The sequence below is a fragment of the Humulus lupulus genome, chromosome 8 (genome assembly GCF_963169125.1).
Source record: "Humulus lupulus chromosome 8, drHumLupu1.1, whole genome shotgun sequence".
In the NCBI taxonomy this organism is placed as follows: Eukaryota; Viridiplantae; Streptophyta; class Magnoliopsida; order Rosales; family Cannabaceae; genus Humulus; species Humulus lupulus.
The window spans coordinates 38,241,979-38,260,158 of NC_084800.1; the positions used below are offsets into that span (position 1 = coordinate 38,241,979).

The 18,180-nt window shown below is 36.1% G+C and overlaps 1 long non-coding RNA gene across 1 annotated transcript; it reads left to right on the top strand.

The window, feature by feature from the left end:
- Positions 1–2,600: 2,600 nt before the first annotated feature.
- On the top strand, positions 2,601–3,533 carry LOC133796869 (uncharacterized). The gene is made up of 2 exons (XR_009875538.1): positions 2,601–3,135; positions 3,245–3,533. It is a non-coding gene; the product is annotated as an uncharacterized LOC133796869 (long non-coding RNA).
- Positions 3,534–18,180: the final 14,647 nt, after the last annotated feature.

The following is an 18,180-nucleotide window of genomic DNA, read 5'->3' on the forward strand; positions in this document are numbered from 1 at the left end:
TTCTTAAAAAAAATAAAACTGTTTCACCATAGCCCCATTATGATATCATTGTAGTTGGTTGATGTTGAATTTGGAGTGATCTTATTATTATAATTAATTATTATCTCCCAAAGTAAAATAGAACAAAAACTAATACATAAAAAGAGAAGTAAATTTATGTTCTCAAATATAATGTAGTTATTAGATGCATCAATATGTAATTATAATATATATATAAAACTACAGCATTATATTTTATTTTTCGAAGAAAAAAACATTATAATGACATAGTTATATATATATTTAATTGTAAATTAAACTTACTTATATTTATTAAAATATAGATAAATTATAATGATGGAATTGGAAGTCATCAGCTTTTGCTTCCTCAATTAAGCAAGCATTAATTACTAATCTCTGTTTATTATTTTATTTATCACTAATCGGTCTTATATATTGTGTATGTAGTTCAATAAATGACGATTTGTGAAAAATATATAAAATTGCCAATTATATACATATACAAAGACTTGTCCTTGAATGATTATAAAGTTACAATGCTTCAGTTAAAGTTACAAATGTGTTCAGGGTATAGTAGGTATAGACATGGAGATGGTTTATGTTTTATATTTATATTGACTAGATAATGATCATAATCATCATGTCTTGTTATTATGTCTTATATTTATTATGTTTTATGGGCACATTCATATTATGTTTTATATTTGTTGCTGAAATTGTGTTTATAAATATGTAAATAGATCGTTAATATGGATAACGAGGAAAATTTAGAAGGGATGATGGGGAGTGGTTGGAGTATGCTGAAACTAATTTGTCAAGTTTTGATGGAGAAGAACAAGCGAAGGAAAGGAAAAAAAGAGAACGTACGAAAGAAGAGGAATGATCAACAAAATCAAGATAAGGAAAAAGACAAAGAGACCGAGAAAGAGGATAATGAAAAAGAAAAGGAGAAAGAGGTTGAACGACCAGAAAAGAAGCAAAGGGTTGGAAAGAAAACATCGAGCGTGTGGGATCATTACACTATGTTGCCTGAGTGTGATCCTAAGAAGCCAAGAGCTGCTTGCAATTATTGTGGCACCGATTATGCGGCTGATACAAAGTTGAATGGGACTAGCACACTATGGGCACATGTGGAGAGAAAATGTAAGAAGTGTCCTTTCAGTGATTGGGTTGAGCAAAGTAAGAAGCAACAATCAACTATGGATAGATTTACTAAAAAGACAACAACCTGCAATGAAGAAGAAGTTGCTTCAAGTGGGCTGTCGCTAAGGTTTAATCAAAATGTTGTTAGGAAAGTGATCGCCGAATATATCATTATGGATGAGTTATCCTTTAGGCATGTGGACGGACAAGGATTTCAAAAGCTCATTAAACATTTCTTTCCCACATTTCAGTTCCCATCAAGATTTACTGTTGCGAGAGATATTTACAATGCGTTTCTAGATCAGAAGAAAGAGTTGAAGTCGATTTTGGTGAAGCACAGAGTGTCACTGACCACTGATTGTTGGACATCAATCCAGAATATTAGTTATTTGTGTTTGACTGCACATTGGGTTGATGATAATTGGAAAATGCAGAAGAGAATTATCAACTTTATTCAAGTTCCTAGCCATAAAGGGGACTTGGTGGGGAAAGAGTTGATAAATTGTCTTAATGAGTGGGGTATCTCCTCAGTTTTTGCAGCGACGGTTGACAATGCCTCCTCAAATGACGTTGCTCTTAGAAAATTGAAGGGGCACTTGTTGGACAAAGACAATACCATTCCATTGAATGGCGAAATGTTTCATATGAGGTGTTCAGCTCATATTTTGAATTTGATAGTAACTAATGGGTTGAAAGAGTTGAATGATGCAATTTCAAGCATTCGAAATGCGGTGAGATATGTCCGGTCATCTTCATCTAGACTGAAAAGATTTAAAGAAAGTTGCAAGGATGCAAACATTGAATCAAAAGCCTTGTTATGCTTGGATGTGGTTACTAGGTGGAACTCCACCTACTTGATGTTAGAATCTGCTATAAAATTCAAGAAGGCTTTTGAGAATTTGGAAGCAGATGCGAACTACACAAAGTACTTTGATGAAGAAAGAATGGATGGCCCACCAACCAACCTAGACTGGGAAAAAGCAGTTGTATTTGTCGACTTTTTGAGGAGATTCTATGATCTTACTAATCGATTTAGTGGGTCATTATATGTCACATCCAATCTATTCCTTCCAGATATTTTGAAGGTTTAAGCTGATTTAACTACTATGGCTTCTAATCCTGATACTTTGTTAGGGGCTATGGAAGTTAGTATGAAACGAAAGTATGACAAGTACTGGGGAAGGATTGAGAAGCTGAATATGTTGACATTTATTGCCAATATCCTTGATCCAAGGTATAAATTAGAGGTTGTGAATCGTGGTTTTAAATTTGTGTACACTTCAAGTGAGGCTGAAAAAATGATAAAGTTGGTGACAAATACTTTGCACAACTATATGCTTTTTATAAACAACAACAACCATCTCAGTCATCTCAAGCTCAACCATCTCAATCTCAGTCTCAGTCTCAGCCATCTCAGCCTGTTATCAATTCCACTACAGAATCATTTCTTCAAGGGCAATTACAACTTAGTGATGATATTGAAGAAGATGATCTTGAATACTACTTGAGTGATCGTCGTGAGAAACTTGATCCTACCTTTGATATTCTACGATGGTGGAAACAGAATGGATTCAAGTATCCAATAGTTGCGCGCATGGCAAAAGATGTATTGGCTGTTCAGATGTCTACAGTAGCATCTGAATCAGCTTTTTCTACTGGGGGAAGAATCTTAGATTCATTTAGGAGTTCCTTATCCCCGAGGATGGTGGAGGCTTTGATTTGTTCTAAAAATTGGTATACTTGTGAGTCTGAAGAGCCTGTTGTGCTTCGACAATACATGGATGAGATTGATGGTTTAGAGGCATGTGAATAAGTTTTTCCAGGTATTTATTTACTTAATAGCTTATTCTAATTGAAATATTATATATATATTATAGCTTATTTGTATTAATTGAATATTTGTCATGTGATGGCTCGTGTATTACCTATGTACCTGAGAATCTTGGCAGTGGGTCTGGGAGTGGGACCGATAAGAACAATTGAAATCTCAAGGTAACTAGTTGAATTCTAAGATTGTAGTTTAGTAGCTTTATTTCTCTAAAAAGTACCATGTAGCATGTGTTATATATACATTATAATTTTATTCTTTCTTTTGTCTTAGGAGCAGGTGGTCATGGTTGCTTGATGCAGGCCATGAAATGAATGAATGCTGGATTTTGGATTGGACTTTGTTTTCTATCTATTCTTTTGAAATTTGAACTTGATTTGTGTTGTTGTAGTCGATTAGACTTAGATTTAATTTGTGTTGTAATGGACTATGGACTATGGACTTTAAGTTTAAACTTTAATCATGTGTTGAGATTTGTGGTTGTAGTCTTTTGGTTTTAAATTTTAATTGGGTTGTGTCTTGGATTGAACTAATAGATATTGGAGTATTAGACTTTTGATGATGTGTTGTGATTTGAGATTATGTTATGCTCTTATGGACTTTTAATTATGTTTCAAACTTTAAAATTTGTAAATGTAATTATGTTCTATATATTTATGTTTTAAAAACGCACAAAAATGGATTCCAACAATCCAAAATTTTTAATTTTTTAACTAAAACTAAAAAAAAAAATCAATTCGGTTTGGTCGGTTTAACCGACCAAACCGTGGTCCAAAACGGTCGGTTTTTTTTTAAACTGGTTTGGTTCGGTCGGTTTTTGGATTGCACCAATCCGGACCGAAAACCGAATTCTGGATTTTTTATTGTGAAAAAACCGCCCAAACCGACCGTTGCTCACCCCTAGTATGAATGCCATGGGCATGTTTGTGGCACTGCAAGTGGTTTATGATTGTGGTGTGGTAAGATTTATCCCGTGGGGGAAAGCCCTTATATGTGCTAATTGTTTTGCCTTATAAATAATGTTCATTGATTTATTTGTTATTTCATTAGATTGATTTACACTAAATGCTTTGAAATTATAATTTTGAAAAGTGAAGAAAAATCTTATCTTTTTAGAAGTAATTTGTGCTTAAAATTATAAATCTATTTGGAAAATAATAGTTTGATTTATTTTAACTATCACTAAAACTTGGGAATCAATGTACTTATAAATATTATTAAACTTACATTTTGTGGATTCTAGTATCTTAATAATCTTTCCTTTTACCACTTATTTTCAAATCATTATTGGTTTATTTTTATTCTTTTAAATAGTTTTATTTTCAATCTTTTATTTTATATGTAGCGTCCCAGAATTTTACTTAGTTAGCTAGATAGTAGTAGTTGTAGTATTTTAGATTCTGTGGATTTTGGTTCAAATCGGGACTTAGTTGGAAACTCCTAGCAATAGTTATGGATTTTATAAGTTCAACCTATAATTTAAGAATATTAATTATAACATAAGGTTTGATTAATATTGTTGGTTATTAATATGATAATTATTATAACCTAAGGTTTAGATAGAGCCAATAAGAATATGACACTTGTCATGAGCATGCTTATTCATAAGTGTTGACCTTGATTTTGGGCAACTGACACAGAGTCTAAATACACTTGACGTGGATGAATGCGTTGAAAAGAACGTGATGACGAAAATAATAAGAACACAAGATTTTATAATGGCTCGGCCCCAGGATCTAGTAATAACCTATGTCCACTTAGCTTGTTATTGATGTAAGATCCAAATGAGTGATCAAAGAACTAGGGTTCAATGAGTTTCACCAACCTCTGAAGAACAATACAATATGACTAATTTGATAACTCTAATCTCAAGTGATCTAGAAGTCCGAAAAGAAAAAACGATCCCCTTCCCTGAGCCCTCTTCTTCTATTTATAGGCTCAGGGAAGATTTACATTGATTTGTTACAAATATTATTTCCTAAATAATCGGATACTCAGGAAATCATGAGAGATAATTTCGAATTGCATCATAACTGCGTAAGATTTCCTCTGCGTATTATGTGCATATGACCAGGCTGGTCGTATAAAGAAACCGATCGCATGATACTGAATATCTTCCTGGTCGATAGTCGAGCACAGATTCTGCCAGATGTCAACCACGTGTAATTAATGCCTGCCATGTCATTCACTTGTGATTTTTGGGATAACAATAAGGTTTAGATAGAGCCAATAGGATTATGACACTTGTCATGTGCATGATTATTAAGGAATTATTATTTTAATGATAAAATAAGGGAAATATAAGACTTAGTCTTCACTAGAATCTGTTAGGAGCATGACTTTTGTCACAATTTTATTTATTTGTGGATTAGGTTGATATTTAGATAATTAAATAGATTTTCCGTAACTTTAGGGTACTGTAACTTCTGTCCTATTTTTGACCTAGTTATGTTATGAATTTCGAAAAATAGTATTTCTAGAAAGCTGTATATAATTGAATTATCTTTCTAATAGTATAAAGATGGTCTAAATCAGAGTCCTACAGCTCCAGTTATGTTAATTTTACTATAGGTGATTTTAGAGTTACGAGATTTAGGAAGTTAGAAGTTAGGATTCTATTATTTATTATTATTTTTTTTTTAAAAAAAATAAAAAAAAAAACCAACTTTGACTCCTTAGACCAACCTCTGATAGTTTTGACCGAGTCTTCAGCCTCTGATTGATGAATATTCAAATATCTTCAATAAAATTCATTATTTTTATTCAAGCCAAAAATAATATTTTTATTCCTAGAACTCTATAAATAAGACTTAGGACCCAGCCCTTTCACTTACTCTTCAGCTGTGATCAGACTCCAAGGTGCTAGTGAGACAATAAGAGTGATAAACACTTGAGTTGGGAAAAAGCTTTTCTATTCTTAAGCTTTATAAAATACATTGGGAAGTGAGATTAGAGTGTTTTAGTATTGGAGTTAGACCAATCCATAAGGTCAACTGAGGTATCCTTATTCTTAAGTTTCATTCTATTTAATTCCTTAGTTTCTTTAGTTTTCATTCATGTTCTAACTTTTGTTATGGGTTTTGTGGTTAGGATTTTAAGTTCTTTGAACTTAAGGTGTCTTTTCGGTAAGTTTCCTCTTGGTGGTTTAGTTCTATTCCTTCCATCTCTGTCCTTTAGAAATACTCACTATTTTTATTGCTGGTTTTAGGAGTGTTCCAAGTTCCGCATTTGTTCTCAATTATCCTGGTGTTGGTAAGGAAAATTAGATAGTTTAGTATTATGATCTAGTTTATGTAATGTATGATACAGTTTATGTTTGTATGACCTAACATTTCATGTACAATAAAGGGGTAAGTGTGTCTGGACCTAAGGTGTCCAATGATGTATGACGGACTATGTCTGGTAGGCTCTGTTGCCAAAACTTTATGACGGACCCATGTCCGGTGTATGACGGACTTTTTTCCGGGGCTTAATTGCCACCCCTGTATAAGCACTTATCTTTTTATTATATCTGATTTCTTATTTTTAGTTATGATTATGATATATGACTTATAGTTATGATTTATGACCTATGATTTACGATCTATGACTTATGACTTAGAGTATGATTTATGATTTATGGCTTAGATAATAATTTAGAATTATGACTTAAGATATGATATGATCAAGATGTTGTGTTTGTATGACTTTGGTGAATATATGTTATGTTTGATTATATGACTAACCCTTGTTTGTATTTTCCTTACTGGCTTAGAAGCTCACTCCTTATGATGTTGTTATTTCAGGAAATTAAGGATAAAAATGTCGGTGGCGAGTGGGACCTAAGAGCTTCGTGATGTAGTCGTTGGGGACCATATAGTCGAGCAAGATCAAGCGGGCTAAATTATTTATTTATTTATTTTTAAAGTTTGTTTTATTTAAATGTTGCTCATTTTTATGTTAAAGACAAGTATTTTATTTTTATAAAACCATGAATCCATGTATTTATTTTTAAGTTTTTATTAAATAAAATAGCAACATTTACGATTATGACCCAACGTTGTGTTCTCGGTAATCTATGAGAAAGTAGGGCGTTACATTATGTTCATAACATTAAAACTCATCAATCTTTGGAACTAGGTTATAATTTATTAATTTTGGTTTAAAATAGTTATCTTTTTTATTTTAGACAACTCCTTTGGGTTCCATTTCGTGCTTACACGAACACTATATTCCATATACGATTCGTGCGCTTGCGAGTATAAATTTTTAAAACATACCTGTTTCGGGTCCATCAGTATTTCAAGAGCATTTTCAAGTATGTATTTAATTTATTTTGTAATTTCTACTCTAGTTATGTGCTTCTAATCTTTTTCATAAGATTATTAAGATCATGATGAAGCAACTTGTAACTAGGTAATATTTATATTGTATGTTGATTTCCCTTGTAATGCAACAAAGTTTATTTTTTTTTTCTTTTTCATATATGTCTTTCATCTTCAATATCCCATATTTTTTATTGTTAGATAATATTCACTTTGTTCTTCATTTTGCAAAACATAATATTCTTTGTGTAAGATGTGTCATTAAATTGTACACATCCAATGCTTAAAATAAAAATATTATGTTTTGCCTTATAAATAATGTTATTTGATTTTTTGTTGTTTCATTAGGTTGATTCACATTAAATGCTTTGAAATTATACTTTTTTGAAAGTGAAGAAAAATCCTATTTTTTTTTAGAAGTAATTTGTGCTTAAAACTAAAAATCTATTTGAAAAATGATAGTTTGATTTATTTTAACTATCACTAAAACTTGGGAATCAATATACTAATAAATATTATTAAACTTACATTTTGTAGATTCTAGTATCTTAATAATATTTTTTTTATAACTTATTTTAAAATCATAATTGATTTACTTTTATTCTTTCAAATAGCTTTATTTTAAGTCTTTTATCTTATGTTCATGACATTAAATCTCATCAATCTTTGGAGCTAGGTTAGAATTTATTAATTTTGATTTAAAATAGTTTTCTTTTTATTTTAGACAACTCCTTTGGGTTCGACCTCGTGCTTACACGAACAATATTCTATAAATACGATTCGTGCGCTTGCGAGTATAAATTTTTAAAACATACCCGTTTTGGGTCCATCAAGTTTTTTGGTGCCGTTGCCGGGGAGTTGCAGGAGAAAATAAACGAAATTTATCTCAAGGTTAGTGAATTCTTCTACTAGTTATTTTAATTTTTGCACTTTAAAAAAAAACTAAAAAAATTTATATTTGTATAAAATCTAAAAAAAATATAAAAAGAAAATTTGGGACAGTTTTACCACCCATAAAAAAACTTACTTATATATTTATATTTATTGTTTTTTTTTAGTTGACGGCACTTGTGCCTCATATCTATCCTTTTAATTTTTATAATTGATGGCACTTGTGCCTCCTAATTTTGTTATAATTTTGTTGTAATTTATCTTGTTGTTCTTTTTTATTTTTATTTTTGCAAGTTACTAGTTGATGACAATTTTTCCTCCTAGTCTTTTATCTTATGTTTTAGTTGATGGCACTTGTGCCTCCTAATTTTTACCTTAATTTTGTTATGGTTGATGGTATGCTATACCTCCATACTATTGCCTAATTTTTGATAATCTTATTTAATTTTACCTTATTCTTCGTTGTCGTTTATCATATTATTGTGAAAAAAAATACTTGAAAAGAAAACTTAAAATATATATATACTTGAAAAGAAAAAAAAAACTTAAATATTGTCCTAGCTCATGTTTTCATATTTTAATATTGTTCATGTTATCTTAATTTTTTTGTGTTTAGTACTCTTATTAATTTCTGTTATAATTTTTTTTTAAAAATCTCTTGAAATGGTTTATTGTAATTATAGTTGGAATTCTGAGCACAACTATTATGAGCAATTAAATTTAAATTATGGAGAAACTAATGATATGTATGATATGCATGAATCCTTTGATATCCATTTTACCCCCACCTATAATCCAAAATTTTCATGGAGTCATATCCAATCTCCAATAAATCAAGGGCATGAATTCAACATGCTTAATCCAAGTCATGCCCAATCCGACCTATCATATACCATTCAACAAGAAACGAGTCCATCTTTAGAGGATACCCTACAACATTTCATGCAATCAACCTACCAAATCTTACTAGCCTAGTCTCAGTCAATCTCAAAAATTGAGACAATAGTTGGACAACTTGAAACTGCTATAGAGTCGAAAAAACAAGTTTACCACAACCAACACATTCCCAATCCAAATAGTCAAATTGAAAATGAAAAGGAGAATGAAGTTGTTGAAGAACTTGTAATATGCATCCAACCCCCTAATAAAACCAAAGAGCTGGATGAAATAATTTTCGAGGCTCATGAGGAAAATGAAAAAGATATAATTACATTTCAAGAGCCCATCATTGAACCAATTTTTATATTTACTCAAAATGAAAAGGAGTCTAATATAGATATGCAATTTTCTTATTTTATTGATATTCCATTAAAATTGCATATTTCTAATTTTCTTGTAGGTGTGAAGTTATTAATTATTATTTATGGCATTTGCATCAAAGTCATAACTCACCATACTAATGAAATTTTACACCATCAATTGGGTGTAGGTTGAAAGAAAAAAATTATAGTCGAGCTAAAGACTATAAACTAAAGCGCTTTGTGGGAGGCAACCCATACTTTAATGTTTCATTTTATATTTCACTTTTGTTGTGTGTTTTTGTTTCATGTTTTTCAAATTCTAAAAATCTTGAAGGAAACTTCTTACCCAAAAAGAAAAGAGGAGAAGAAAACAAAAGAGTCAAATCAAGGAAGCATTCATCAAAGGGAGTAGTTCTTAATTTTTTCCATTTTATTAAACATTGAGGACAATGTTTCATTTAAGTTTGGGGTTAGTGCGTATGTGATTTTTTTTTTTTTTGTGTTTATATGTTTTTCTTTGTGTTTTTGCATGTTTTTCATTTGTTGTAAAATTAAAAAAATATATATTTTCTTTATTTGTTTTTCTTTTTGTTTTTATGGATTTTCATATGTTATATAAAAATTATTTTCCTTGTTTTGTTTGAAAAAAAATATTGGTGATTTTCATTTTCTAATGATAAGAATTATGATTGAAATCGTTCTTAGTTCTTAGAAAAATATAAATAATTATTAAGCTTTAATTTTAATTTTTAAAGTTAGTTTTGTTTAAATATATAATTTCTATTCTATATGTGTTATCCCCAACATTTGAAAACGATGACGTGGCAATAGTGTTGACTGCGTTTTTAGCCAACGACGTAAGAACGTCAATAGCGACAAGCCTTCAAGAGAAATAAAAACGACACCAGACGGTATAAACAAGAAAAGTAAATAACACAGGAGATTTTTATAGTGGTTCAGCCCTGATTGTCGGTAATAGCCTAATCCACTTAGAGTTGTGATTTATAGATCCGTACTCAAGATTAGATGGACTGAGCCAACTGAGTTTCTTCAGTACAGATTGCAAAAATACAAGAATTCTCTCTTATTTCAGCACTTTCTCTCTCTAGAATAGACAATCCCAATTTTCTCTCTCTAGAAAGAAACAGCTCAAGGACCTCTCTCTCATCCCATAAGCTCTCTATTTATAGGCCTGGGATCCTCAACTGATATCCCTTTATGATAGGGATATTTTATTATATTTATTACATTTAAACATTCAAAATTCGAAATGTAACAAACCCCCCATTTGTGGGAAGAATGAGAGATTCCCGTGTATGTTGTTGAAGCTGTCTCTGGGAATCTTGACTTACTCTCCTCTAGCTAGTTGATCCACCTCCTACTGACCACTCATGCAAGTGTTGGTCGGACGTGCATGGTGGTAGGACATGCATGGTGGTAGGACATGTTTTCGTGGGTTGAACGTGCATGGTGGTAGGACATGCACTTCTCTCCTCTAACATGGCACTCTCCTCTAGCATGCCATGTTCCTCCTTGAACCAATCTCCTTGGCTTCTCCTCGGACCAAGGTGGTCCGAGGCAACCTCACCTTACCTTGGACAACATTGAGGCAACCTCCTTGGCACCTCACCTTGGACAACATTGAGGCAACCTCCTTGGCACCTCACCTTGGACAACATTGAGGCAGCCTCCTTAGCACCTCACCTTGGACAACATTGAGGCAACCTCCTCCATAACATCTCACCTTGGACAAGATCAAGGCATTCTCCTTTAGCATCTTCCAAACATGTCCGATCGAACATTGTATAGGCTCTCCTTATCAAAATCTAAGTCTCCTTCCTCTTGCATGAGACTCCTCCTCCTTAGCTACTTACCTTGGACACGTTCGAGCCAACACTTAGGAAACCTTGGGAGGCTTGCCTCCTACACACCCTTGGGGTCTCTTAGGACCACATCCTCCTTGGGGTCTCTTAAGACCACATCCTCCTTGGGGTCTCCTAAGACCACTTTCTCCTTGGGATCTCCTACGACCACTCCCTTGGGGTCTCCTAGAATGCATTCTCCTTAGCCTCCTAGGATGCATTCTCCAATTTTTGGGTATAACAAATAGAAATGACAAATGACAAGGAATGGTTGGGTAACCTGGCTTAGGAGTGACCCAGTAGATCGATGAAGAATTTTGACTGGTCAGAGAAGTGTCATGACCGACCAGGCATGACCTTGTCCGACCAGTCACATGTTTGTCTGCCCAGGCATGACCTTGTCCGACCAGTCACATGTTTGTTTGCCCAAGCATGACCTTGTCCGACCAGTCACATGTTTGTCTGCCCAGGCATGACCTTGGTCGACCGGTCATGACCATGTCCGACCAGCCAAATGCATGTCTACCCAGCCAAGTGCATGTCTGCCCAGCCAAGTGCATGTCTGCCCAGTGAAGGTGTGGTTGACCTGCCTGAATGAGATATGGACCGACTAGATAGTGCAGGGCAACACAAGAGATCCCAGAAACAGCTTCAAAAATACTCGTCTTGGCTTGCACGGGAATCTCTTAGTTTATCCCATGAATATAGTGCAGATCTATAATCACAACTCTAAGTGGATTAGGCTATTACCAACACATTGGGGCAGAACCACTATAAAAATCGTTTGTGTCGTTTATTTCTCTTGAAGGTTTTTGTCGTTTTTGACGTCTACACGTCGTTGGCCAAAAACGCGATCAACATTTTGGTGCTTTCATTGAGAGCCTGAAGAGAAAGACAGACGGTCCCTGAAGTATTATGGCGCCTAAGAACACCAATGCGGCCTCCAAGAAGACAGGCTCCTCTAAAGAGCCTACCAGATCAGAAGGTCCTGGCCCACAAAACCGTGAGACTGAGCCTAGAGTCATGCTCGAGGACGTGACTCTAGAAGTTGAAGAACTCCAGGAAGCCATGGGGGCCTTCCAGGAGGAGATGGCACAATTCAACGCCAGACAGGAGGCGTTTGCTGAAGAAATGGCCAAGCAGAAGGCTACATTCGAACAAAAAAGACGGGAAACGGATGCCAGGAGTGAGGAGATCCGGCGACAGCAGAAGGAGGCTGATATGCGACATCTCGAGGCTGCACTTGCTCTGGAGGCAGCTACGCAACTGACCCAGGCCAATTCCCAAGCTGCAACACGAGGAGCAGCCACCCCAGAGGCAAGGACCACAGAAGTTGGTCGTAAGAACACTAATAGACCCCATTCTCGAGGGCCAAACCGGAGTGGTAGTAACCCACCTGGTCGAGATCTGACCTGTCACAACTGAGGGGCTAGCCTCCGCCTCAGTCTCTGTCAAAGTGAATACCCTGGCAGGAGCAAGACTATCACTCTGCTTCTGCTCCTCCTTCTTAACTTGAGGGAAATCCCTCTTCAGTTGGCTGGCGCTCCCACAAACAAAGCAGGCCCTGATACTGCACTCACCCTGGTGTCGGCGCCTGCACCGCGGACACATAGGAAAACTCCTCCAGTTATCACTACCACCTTGACGGCCAGTAGAAGCACCTCGCGCCCTCCTATCAGAACTGGGATGAACAAAGGAATCTGGGGCCTTCCTCTTCTTCTCACTAGAACCACCACCATGACTGAACCCAACAAAAGGAGGCATTGTCCTCCTGGCATCGCGCCTAACAGCGCTATCCTTCCAAATCTGATCCTCAGCCCTTTCAGCAGTAAGGGCCTTGTCCACAGCTTGGCCATAAGTAGTAGTCTCTGGATCCAAGGTAATGTTCACATCGCGGGCAATCATCACATTCAACCCCCGCACAAACCTATCCCTCCTTGCCGCATCAGTCGGCACTAGATTTGGCGCAAACTTCGCCAATCTATCAAACTTAATAACATACTCTGTCACTGTCGATCGATTTTGAGTCAGGTTGATAAACTCATCAACCTTCGCAGCTCGCACTGCCACACTGTAGTACTTCTCATTAAACAAGTTCCGGAATTCTTCCCAGGTCATCACTGATACTTCCCTTCTCTGAACTACCACGTCCCACCAAATGCGGGCATCATCTCTGAACATGTAGCTAGCACAGGCTACCCTCTCATTCCCCTGAACTCTCATAAAATCCAGAATTGAGTCAATCATATTCATCCACTGCTCTGCCCGTAGTGGGTCTGATCCACCCTCGAAGGTGGGAGGATGCTGCTTCCTGAACCTCTCATACAAAGGTTCCCACTTATTCTCCAAAGCAGACTGAACTGGCACTGGCACTGCAACCTGCTGCACTGGCAGCCCAGTAACCTGAGGCGGGGCTTGTTGCCTCAACTGCCGCAACTATTCCTTTGTTCGCTGAAGTCTTGCTTCCATCTCAGCAAAAATATCTTGCCAATTCTATGGGGCAGGTGGAGGGTCCTGACCCTGGTTGTCATCCTCGGCCCTACTACTGCGGAGTCTAGCTGATTGCCGAGGCATCTCAACAAATATGCCTGCAACCAACGACGCCGCTCATTAGGCATGATAACAACATCCAAAAACCACCTCCCAAACACATCAGTCATCCACAGTAATATCTCATATAACATATAACACACAACAGGCCATGCCCTAACATCATGCATATGTTAACTCATTCATCATGCTCTAAACAAGATAAGCAGGCAAACAGGGCATTCAAACACATATTCAGACATATTAGCCAATCTTACCAACCAACCCTGAGTTGAGCCTGTCACTGACAGCGTGTGTACATGTTCGGTCAATCTCCAGAACCAATAACCTTGGTTCGCTCTGATACCAAGTTGTAACGCCCTACTTCCTTAGAGCCGTTACAGGTGAGTTTAAAAACGTGCTTTCAACTCTCTAACCGAGGTTTATAGTCAAACAGTGTAACTAAGTCATAAACAGAAGAAAAATTTAGAACTTACTCCATAACATTGAAAATTATAAAAGTTTGACACTTAGGATCCCAAAGTACAGTTTAAAAATATTTACAACGTTTAAATTGAACCAGGTCGACTAAACGACAAAATCTAGGTTTATTTACATGCATCTCCCAAAATCCTCTGGCTGTGGCAGTCAGGCTGGCCAAACATGTATACGCCGCCTCACGCCTGCTGTTCTCATGGTTGGTTGACCTTCTCTTTACCCTTACCTGCACCACAGAGCATCTGTGAGCTGAAGCCTAGCAAGAAAACCCACAAACAGATAACATATGCAACACATATATCAAGCATATAAACAGGCCACCAATGGGCTAAACACATACGGCCTAGCCGTCCCAAGCATTTACCAAGCCCTGGGTTCGCGGACCACGCCGTGAGGATATCCCAGATATCCTTTTAGGGACTCACCCTGGCAACTCGCACTCCACGTTATCAGTGGATTTAATAGAGTTAGTTATGACTGACTTTGATATGATACTGGGTATGGATTGGTTGGCGAAGTATGGGGCAACCATTGATTACAGAAGGAAGATGGTCACCTTTGAGCCTGAAGGTGAGGATCCTTTTGTGTTTGTTGGTGCTGTGCATGGACCTCGCATTCCTATGATTTCTGCATTGAGGGCTAGGGATTTATTGTAAGGAGGTTGCATTGGATTCTTAGCCAGTGTGGTTGATACCACCCAGGTCGTGCCAGTGAGACCAGAGGATACCAGGTTAGTTTGTGAGTTTTTGGATGTGTTTCCGGAAGATTTTCCAGGGTTGCCACCGCATAGAGAAATTGAGTTTGTTATAAAATTGGCACCAGGGACGAAGCCAGTGTCTAGAACGCCTTACAGAATGGCCCCAGCTGAGTTGAAATAATTAAAAGTACAGTTGTAAGATGTAGAGTCCAAGAACTTTACTGAGCTAATTGTTTAGTAGTATTATAGTATGTTTAGTGTTATCTTTGTTACTATGGATTTTTGGTTCAGACCGGGAATTATTTGGACACTCATAGTAGTACTTATAGATTTTCTAAGTTTAACCTATAGTTTAAGAATATTAAGTATAACCTAAGGTTTGATTAATGTGACTGATATTAAGGATTATATTTATTATATTATAAGGTTTAGACATCAACCAATAGGATTTTAAGCACATGTTATGAATGGTGATTAAGGATTAAAGATTTTTGAGGATTAAATATAATAAGGAGTAAAGTTTGAATGTTATAGGGTCAGTCAGCAGCTTTGAGTACGTTGAGGGCTTAGTCAAGGCTGTTTACTCCATTCAAACTTAGCTAAAAATGTGTAATTTCGTGTTTAAATATTCAACGTGTGCCGATATATCGCAGCTATAGGGGGCGATATGTCGCAGCACGTAGATACGGAAAACACGAAATGATGCACGGTCGCCTCGGGCATACTGGCCCAGGCGATATATCGCCTACAGGGGGCGATATATCGCCTCCTTCAGCATGGATTCAAACTCTTTTGAATTCATTTCCTTTCAGCCATTCAAACTCCTTCAACAGTCCAGCATCTTTTGAACGAGTCTTCAGCCTCTGCTGAACGATTATTCAAATGATTTTCACCTAAAAAGCCATTATTTTTATTCAAGTAAAATCAAGATATTTTCATTCCCAAACTCTATAAATAGGACCTAGTACCCAGCCATTATTCACCATTTGCTCTAAGTTCAGAAGCTGCTAGTGTTAAGTGAGTGTGAGAGTGTAAACACTTGGTTTGGGGAAAAATTATAAGCTTAAACATTGTAAGCTTATCAAACACTTTGGGAAGTGAGTTCTATAGTATTTCGGTGGAGGTTAGATTGATCTTGCAAATCTTTGAGGTAATCAAAACTCTAGTTTCTTTCTGTATTATGTTTCCTTTCTCTTAGTCTTCTACTCAATTTCCTAACCTCATTCTTATTTTGGTTAGGGAATCCAAGTTCTTAAGCACTTAAGTTGTGGTAAGCATATTTTCTTTTAATGGCTTAGTCTTCCTATTCTCTTTCATTTCATCTCCTTTCTTTAGACTCACTCTTGTTCATTATGGTTTTAGGAGTGTTTCAAAAAGTCCCAACTCAGTCCATTTTTATCCCGGTAACTTTGGTAAGGAAAATAGGCTAGAATCTATATGTTATGTTTATGCTATTTTATGTGTTATGTTTTCATATGTTATGAATATGTTATTGATGTGTATGTTGTAGGCTTGGGCATATGGCCTATTTGACTAACAAGACCCCAAAAAGATTGTGGGCATAAGCCTATTTAGCTGGTAGGACCCCACTAATCTCATGGGCATAAGCTTGTTTAGTCTATGGGACCCCAAGTAATAATGGCCATTATAATAAGTGTATTATGTGTTATGATATGTATTTACGTTCATTATGAAATTTATGTGTGTGACTATGTGTTAGATTTTCCTTGCTGGGCATTAGGCTCACTCCTTTCTGTTTATGTGCAGGAAAATAAGCTTTAGAGGCGGTAAGATTCGTGACGCTTGGAGGATGTGTATCGATGGTAAATGGAGTCAAGGGGCCGAGCGTTATTCGATTCGAGGATGTAGTCTCCTTTTAAATTTTTTATGATTTTATGTGTATTTTCCGCACCAAATATGTAATGTCTTTTATTTTTAAATCATCTTTTGTTTTAAAAACAATGGGATCCCATAATCCTTCTTAGTATTATGTTTGTTTGTAAATAACTCTCATTTTGCAAGTTACTCAATAAATTATGGTATTTTCGTAAAAATGTAAGTTTTATGTATAGTTTCGTTAATGGTCCAAATAGTCTAGAGTAGTGGGTCATTACATAAGAGCTGTTAGACTTGGGTTTTATCAGACCTAGCTTTTCACCTTGGGGTGCGCCAGTTCTATTTGTAAAGAAGAAGGATGGCTCTCTGCGAATGTGTATTGATTACAGGGAACTGAATAAGCTGACAATCAAGAATAAGCATCCTTTACCAAGGATAGATGACATGTTCGATCAATTGCAAGGCAAGAAGGTATTCTCGAAGATCGACCTTCGTTCTGGTTATCATCAGTTAAGGGTCAAAGAGGGAGATATACCCAAGACTGCTTTCTGTACCAGGTATGGGCATTATGAGTTTTTAGTTATGTCATTTGGATTGACTAATGCCCTTGCTGCGTTTATGGATTTGATGAACAAAGTATTCAAGGATTATTTGGACCAGTTTGTGATCATCTTCATTGATGACATTCTAGTATATTCTCTGTCAGAGTCAGAACATGAGTATCACTTGAGATTGATTCTACAGAGACTGAGAGAGCACAAACTGTTTGCTAAGTTCAAGAAATGTGAATTCTAGTTGTCTCGGGTATCTTTTCTTGGACACATTGTTAGTAAGGAGGGGATTAAAGTGGATCCAGCGAAGATCAAAGTGGTCAGAGATTGGCCAAGGCCAAAGAATGCTTCTGAGGTTAGAATTTTCATTGGATTGGCAGGTTATTATAGGTGTTTTGTGGAAGGGTTCTCAAAGATTGCTAGTGCTTTGACTGAGCTGACATGCAAAAGTCAGAAGTTTGTGTGGTCAGATAAGTGTGAGAACAGCTTCCAGGAACTGAAGCAAAGATTGATTACAGCTCCGATCCTGAGTCTCCCAACAGATCAGGAGAAGTTTGTGATTTACTGCGATGCTTCTCATCAGGGATTGGGCTGTGTTTTGATGCAATCAGAGAAGGTAATTGCCTATGCTTCCCATCAGTTGAAGGAGTATGAAAAGAGGTATCCTACTCGTGATTCAGAGTTAGCAGCTGTGGTTTTTGCTTTGAAGATATGGAGGCACTATCTCTATGGAGAGAAGTGTGAGATTTATACAGACCACAAGAGCCTGAAATACTTCTTCACTCAGAAAGATCTTAATA